The 7,182-nt window shown below is 36.4% G+C and overlaps 1 pseudogene; it reads left to right on the top strand.

Moving 5' to 3' along the window:
- The first annotated feature begins 2,378 nt into the window (after nt 1-2,378).
- LOC138814725 (selection and upkeep of intraepithelial T-cells protein 8-like) lies at nt 2,379-5,050 on the top strand (annotated as a pseudogene).
- Nucleotides 5,051-7,182: the final 2,132 nt, after the last annotated feature.

Raw genomic sequence — 7,182 nt, forward strand, 5'->3', positions numbered from 1 at the left:
GGGACAAAACTACTTCTGGACAATGTAAGTGCAGCATTAGGGCTTCTTTAGTTCTAACTCCATAATGAACTGACAATCTTGGAAACTTAGAAAGCTAACAGGCAGTGAAGTGATTCAATAGAGTTCAAGAGAGGCAATCTGCTTTTAAATTTTATTATTCATATTGCATTATTTTTTGTGTTCCAGGAATTGTCTCACTCTGACAGCCTCTTTATAAAAGAACTCAGAGGAAACATAGAGTAGTACCAGAAATTTATTCTTTTTTATTTAATGTTATTGTCAAGGTGATGTACAGAGTGGTTATTACATACACAAAGTAATAAATACATTTCTTGTCAAACGCTGTTACCCCCCTCCTTCATTTGTATCCCAGTTTCCCTCCCCCCCATCTCCCTCCAAGTTGTAAGTTTCATTTCCAACATATTGTCTCATGAGTATCGCTTTTGAATTGGTTCTTAAAATCACAATTATATAAATACATACATATATAAAAACACACACACATATATGATTTGTATATCAGACTGGATTTATCCCTTTAGACTGTGTATACTCTTGATTTTTTCTATTTCTTGTTTTCTTATCACACAATTTATAAGTTATAGATGATGTAATTACACTTTATGCTTATACATGCCCTTTTCCTAAGTATTTACTGTGGAACTTCAGTTAGTCTAACCAAGAGTAAAGCTAGAGATGAACCCTATTCTTGTAGGAGCCCTTAGTATAATAACTAGGTTCCAGGCAGCTCCAGCAATAGCTACTTTCCCAAAGCATCTACTTTCTAATCCTTTCTTATAATTTAGTCTACCTATTTGATTTTCAATCTTGTTTTTGTTTTCAGTGTCTGGCGAGAATATACTTTTCCCAAAGCCCTTCTAAACTATATTTATTATATTATTATTATGCTCTTATTGTTATTTAGCACTTGTTAGTGTTTTGGGGTTGAGACTTTTCTGATTACTTGCCTAAGTCTCAGCCTTAGTCCTGCATAGTGTCTCAAACTTAAACTTTTCCTCTTTCCCCTTTTAGATGCCATGCTAGGCTAAGCATGTGTTTGTATTGTTCTACTTCTGGTATGGATGTGATGTGTCCTTCAATAATCCAAATGTTGGAAACATTTTTAGTGTGGTAATGGGGCTTTGAAGACCTAGGGCCCAAATAAAGGTTATAAAGAGCAAACCTTATGAGTAGACGAAGACCATCACACAGCAGCTGGTTAGGTGGTATGGGCTGGCTTTGTTCTTATGCCAATAAGACTGAACAAACATCCTTTATCACAAATGAGCCATTCTCAGGTATTTTGATATAGCAACATAACACGGACTAAGACATCCATCCAAGTTAAAGGTTAGGTGTTTGTTTTTGTTTTCTCCAGTTCCTCTCCACAAGCTACAGTAAGTTTCCTCTAATGCCTAAAGAATGAGTTTTGGGTGCACTTCCCTTGGATTTTAAGGTTTTAATTTTGTAGGGAAGATGGATAAAGACAGGATGGGGATTAGATTGTGACCCTTATTCCTGTTTTCAGCAGCAGGAGAAAAATTGTTCAGAATTCTTCCTAATCCAAACTGTCACTGCTTGAGTTCCTGAATGACATAACTATAAGTAAACCCAGTGTGCCTACAACATGTAGTAATTTGTTTAAGCGTGTGAGTAAATCTCATTGCAGATTTATGTAGCTCCTTTCTACATTTTAGCAATTCTTTAAGTCATGTTTCCTTTTGCAGGCATTTTTCTAACTTTAAGTTAGTCATTTGCCTTTAACATTAGATCTCAGATGATTTTTGTTTGTTAAATTCAGTAGTTAGCTTGGTGCCAGTGGCTCACACCTATAATTCTAGCTACTTAGCTAACTGAGATGTGAGAATTAAGGTTCTAAGCCAGAACAGGCAGACAAATTCTCAAGACTCTTTTTCCAATTAACCAACAAAAAGCCAAACTCGAGATATGACTCAAATGGTAGAATACCCTAGTACCAGCACCCAAAAATAAAATAAGCACAATAAAATAATCTGTAATATATCTAGTTTTCTTTCTGTGTAAGCAGATGAGTGCCACCTTTTCTAGCTGTACTATCAGAAAACTACTATCATATGTCTAGAGTCCAGATTCACTAAAAATTTACAAAAATAATTCAGCAATGTCTAATTTTTTGAGATATATAAATCACTAGCAAGCAATTTTAATTCAACCACAATTTGGCCTCCTCTCAATTGTTCAAGAACACAAATCTAAACATTACTGAACCTTGGCTTCATTTTGTGTATCTAGACAAGAACATATCTCACTTTCTATAACCTTATTCCAGGAACTTTTCTAAATGTGATGAAGCCTAAAGTCTCTTCTCTATCTGTGTGTGTTTTCTTTTCCTGCAAGTGATGACAGAGTTCTCAGGTAAGAGCAAAATGTACTTCTTCTTCAGTGATAAAGAATTTGGGGTTGACTGCTAATATTCTGTCTAGCACTGAGGAGCTTAGCATCCTTCCAACAGATTATCAAGAAAAATATTGAAAAGAAGATGCTGAAAGTCGGCAACTCTTCTCTGGTCCACAAGAGAAGGACAATCATACAGCACAGGGCGAGAGGGTGAATAGAGAGAGGAAAGGGAGAGGCAAATGCAGTTATAATATTCAACGTACATAGATGAAAATAGAACTAGATACATTGAGGGAATGGGTGGGGTTTGGAGAGATGGGTGAGAAAGATGAGAAGTATGATATTGATCACACACTGACATATAACTTGAAACCCTTTTGCACAACTACTTCAAGATAATAATTTGAAGAAATAACTGCTCTGAAAATTGGAGAGAAAGAAATGTGTAGAAATCTATGTATAGCAACTTCTGGTAGTACTAATACTAGAGTAGGAAACCCAGAACTCTAATGATTGAATTGCTGGAGGTTCTGTGTGGACCAGTAAGAGTTAAAACCTCCAGAGAGCTGGATGACACTCTTTGGTACCTTTTACTTCGAGAGTTTCAACCAGTTTCTCATAATGAATAGTTGGAGAAATATTCCTTTGTACTTCCAACAAAGGGAGGAAAAAAGTAACCATCTGGAAAATTAAAATTTATTCTTAAGAGAAATTCTCCCACAGGCTAACTTACTACTAGAGTTACATATCATAGCCTCGCTAATCTGGGGGAAGGGAAAGATGGAACTCCAGCCACCTCTTTCCTTTTACAAGGGAGAAACTGTGAGAAGATCACACACACCCCAAGTGGGTGTCACTAAGAGACTACAACCAAATCATGGAATTATAGAATACTTTTCCTTCCATCACACCTTATTACTACATCACTAAAATCCTCTCTCTAATATTTCTCTTATTCATGACATCATATTGGACTTTCAACAAAAAATCAAGCTATACTGAAAAGCAAAAATCACAGTTTGAAGGAACTAATGACCAAAACCAGAGACATGCTCAGGATGTTGGATTTATCAGGTTCAGACTTAGAATGAATATGTTATAGAATTTAAATGGAGTCTAAAGGAACAAAGAAATGACATGTAACATGTAAGCAAAGATGCAGAAATTGTAGAACAGAACAAAAGTCATGTAATAGATTAGAAAAACACTGTAGCAGAAATGAAGAGATGGGCCCTTTGGTAGACTGAGTGGACATGGCTGAAGGAAAAGTATTTGAGTTTTGTGATTAATAAATAGAAATTTCTAAAACAAACAAAAATAGACTAAAAATTTTGGTTATTTATTTATTTATATTTTACAGGGTCTCACTATACAGTCCAGGCTGATCTGGAACTTACTGTGTAGCACAGGCTGGACTCAAACTCATGATACTTTTGCCTCTGACCTCATAAATGCTGGGATGACAGGAGTGTTTCACCATGCCTGACTGAGGTGAATATATTCTAAAAAGAAGTAGCGTTTTTTTTTCTCAAATAAGATAATTGGCTTACATTTAAGGAAGTATAATCAGAACCTGACCTTTAGATTAGCCAGATAGGACAGACAAAGGGACATACCTTCCAAGCAAAGTCTAGCACCAGTGATGTTGTTGGTTTCTGGTTTATTTTGATTTTCATTCTTCCTCCATAAAGAAGTTGATTAAGGCTATTCCTATGGGAGCTTGGCAGTTAAAGCAGGAGGTCAGGCTGAGCTCAGCTGTCAGTTGCTCCCACCACACAGTGCAGAATGCAGAGATTCGTTGGTTCAGGGGTAACCATTCTTGGCCCATTCACAGAGATGGCCATGAAATGAATAAAGAAGCTATCCCTGAATAGAGGAGTCACATGGAGTTCGTGAAAGAGGCCATTAGAGAGGGCAAAGTGACTCTTAGAATTCATAACATCAGCATTCCTGATGATAGATCATGGCAGTGTTCATTTAAAGACAGTAACTTCAGCAATGAGGCCAGCGTGAACCTAAGTATGGCAGATAAATCTACTTGTGGTACACCGTGTACCATCGCTACTGTGAAGTAAGAAGCTAAAACATATGAAAATTCTCTCTTTATATATTATATATAAACAAATATACATACACACATATAAATTATCTCACTGTATAGTCTCTCTTCATATATATATATATGTAAAATTAGTTATTTCTTGGCTTTTTCATATTTAACATTTTTCAAGTATTACAAGTAGCAAGAGAAAAACTCACATCCATTGCAAAAGTACACACCATAATAAATTGGCATTGCAGAGTAACCTATGTGTCTAACTTCTAGATGAAATACAGATTATTAGATTCACACACCTGAGACTGCAGAACACACAAGTAAGACTTTTCCTTTCAACTGTCTAGTCCAATCTCAGTCTCTTGGACTTGAGACTTCTTTTCCCTCAGCACTGGGCTTGGAGACACAGATCCATGTTCAGGCTCCTGGTATTCATGGAGTGGTGGAGTGTAACTCGGAAGGTTGGTTCCCATGGCCTCAACACGGAGTGGAGAGACAGCTGTGAGCCACTTGTTTCACATTCACAAAAACTGCTCACAGGATGGAGCCAGATTATTCCATGTGAAGATGACTTTCCTTCTGAGAAACCTGTGTTATGTTTCTAACTCTACCAGATAAAGAGAAGCGAACAAGTAAGTTTGCTAACAAGTGTTTGCTTGTCCTGATTTTAGCTGTCATCCTGGAAACATAAAGAGAAGTTTGATGAGATCATTTATGTTAAAATGCCTACCGTGTTACCAAGCTCCTTTTGAATCTTTAACATGATTATGGGTTTGGTGATACAGAAGTTGTCAGGTGCTAAGAGGATGACTACATTTTTTGTTAATGTATATTAAAAATACTACAGGGTTTTGTTGGGGAATTTTGGCATGTATTTTTATCATACCCCATTATTCTCTCTTATTCTTACTACCCTCTTTTAATGAATTTTAATGATGCTACTATTCTATCTTAGTAAATGTATATAATGTATTTTAATCATAGTCGCTTCCTAAAAAGAGGGCTTCAGAAGAAAATTATTATGACAGAAATAATGACAAATCACAATTAATATACATATTGCCAATTTATAATGTTCCTTATCTCCTTAGACTTCCGTGCTATTTATTTGTAAGTTTCAGAAGACTGTAGCTCAATAGCATAAATGGTACCATTGATCTTTCTTATAGTCTTCTCATCTTATTAATGAATATAATCATGTATGTGTTGCTTTTCTATGGCGAATTTCCCATAGTTAATGGAAGCAAAAGCTCTGCTCAGTCTCCTATAATATTCAGTTCTAATAGTATCACTTAAATTTTTTTTTTGAAAATTCAATGAAAAGGGTTTTTGTATGGCCATTGAGAAACTGGTAAAATAAGCAGTAAGTACAATATGGAAGGAAAATACATTTCTCTCTCTCTCTCTCTCTCTCTCTCTCTCTCTCTCTCTCTCTCTCTCTCTCTCTCTCTCTCTCTCTCTCTCTCTCTCTCTCTCTCTCTCTCTCTCTCTCTCTCTCCCCCCCCTCTCTCTTTCTCTCAGCATGATGGATGGATGACCTTTCAGGAATAGACTGCATCTTTTACATAACAAAGATACCCATAGCCAGCATCTCCGTGGACAAAGTCAAGGTTCATTGTGGAAGTAATCATGTGAAGGGGGCAGGGGACAAACGTGCCTTCAGATGTCACTTTATCATAGAGTCTTTTTGTAGTCTGGCTTTTCTCTTAAAAACTTCTCTAATACTCTTAGATGAATTATATATCTTATGAGATATAAAATTAATAGTTCCCTGACAAGATAGGCTTATTTAATAATGATCTCTGCTATAGTAGAGAGGAGGTAAGAAAGGTTGGGTAATTTCTGTTTACTTCTATGAGTCAACATTTTTGTAAATTGTTGCTTCTTATTGTAGTAAAATTCACCTAACATAAAATTCACTATTTTAGTCATTTTAAATGTATGATCCAGTGTAGCTAAGCATATTTACATTATTATCAAATCATCAATATCATCTCCAGAAAATTTTCAGCATCCAAACTCAATGTACAGGTGTTTTTGTTTGTTTGTTTAGTATAGCAGCATCAGAGGTGAGAAACTCAATCTGTGTTTTAATAAACTTGCTTGTGGCTTATTTGAGTGCTTTCTCGTCTCTAAGTCCCCTCATAGACCTTTGGTATAAGAACTCCCCTGGCCTCATCACTCACTTTGCATTTGGGAAAACAGAAGCAGACAGGCAAAAAGAGCTTCCAAAGATCAGGGAGGTGTTAGAAGTAGGTCTGGCCTTGAAGTCAAAGCAGACACTCTGAAAACATTACAGGATGGAATAGGAGAAACCCTAGGTCTCCTTGGCTCAGGCCGAAATTTTCTGAATAAAGACCCGGAAACACAACAAATCAAAGAAAGGTTGGACAAATGGGATTGCATAAAGTTGCAGAGCTTCTGCAGGGCAAATGACATAGCTAGCAAGATCAATAGAAAGCCTACGGATTGGGAGAAGATCTTTACTAGCCATACAACGGACAAGGGTCTCATATCTAAAATATACTTGGAACTCAAAAAATTAAACCCCCCAACAACAAATCCGCAAAGAAACAACTGCCCAATAAATAACTGGGCGAAAGACTTAAAGAGAAACTTCTCTGAAGAAGAAAGAAGGATGGCCAATAGACACATGAAGAAATGTTCAACATCCCTAGCCATAAAGGAAATGCAAATCAATACAACATTGAGATATCACCTCACTCCAGTTAGAACGGCAAAAATCAAGA

The sequence above is a fragment of the Dipodomys merriami genome, unplaced genomic scaffold, assembly GCF_024711535.1.
Source record: "Dipodomys merriami isolate MVZ:Mamm:240054 unplaced genomic scaffold, mDipMer1.0.p SCAF_604, whole genome shotgun sequence".
In the NCBI taxonomy this organism is placed as follows: Eukaryota; Metazoa; Chordata; class Mammalia; order Rodentia; family Heteromyidae; genus Dipodomys; species Dipodomys merriami.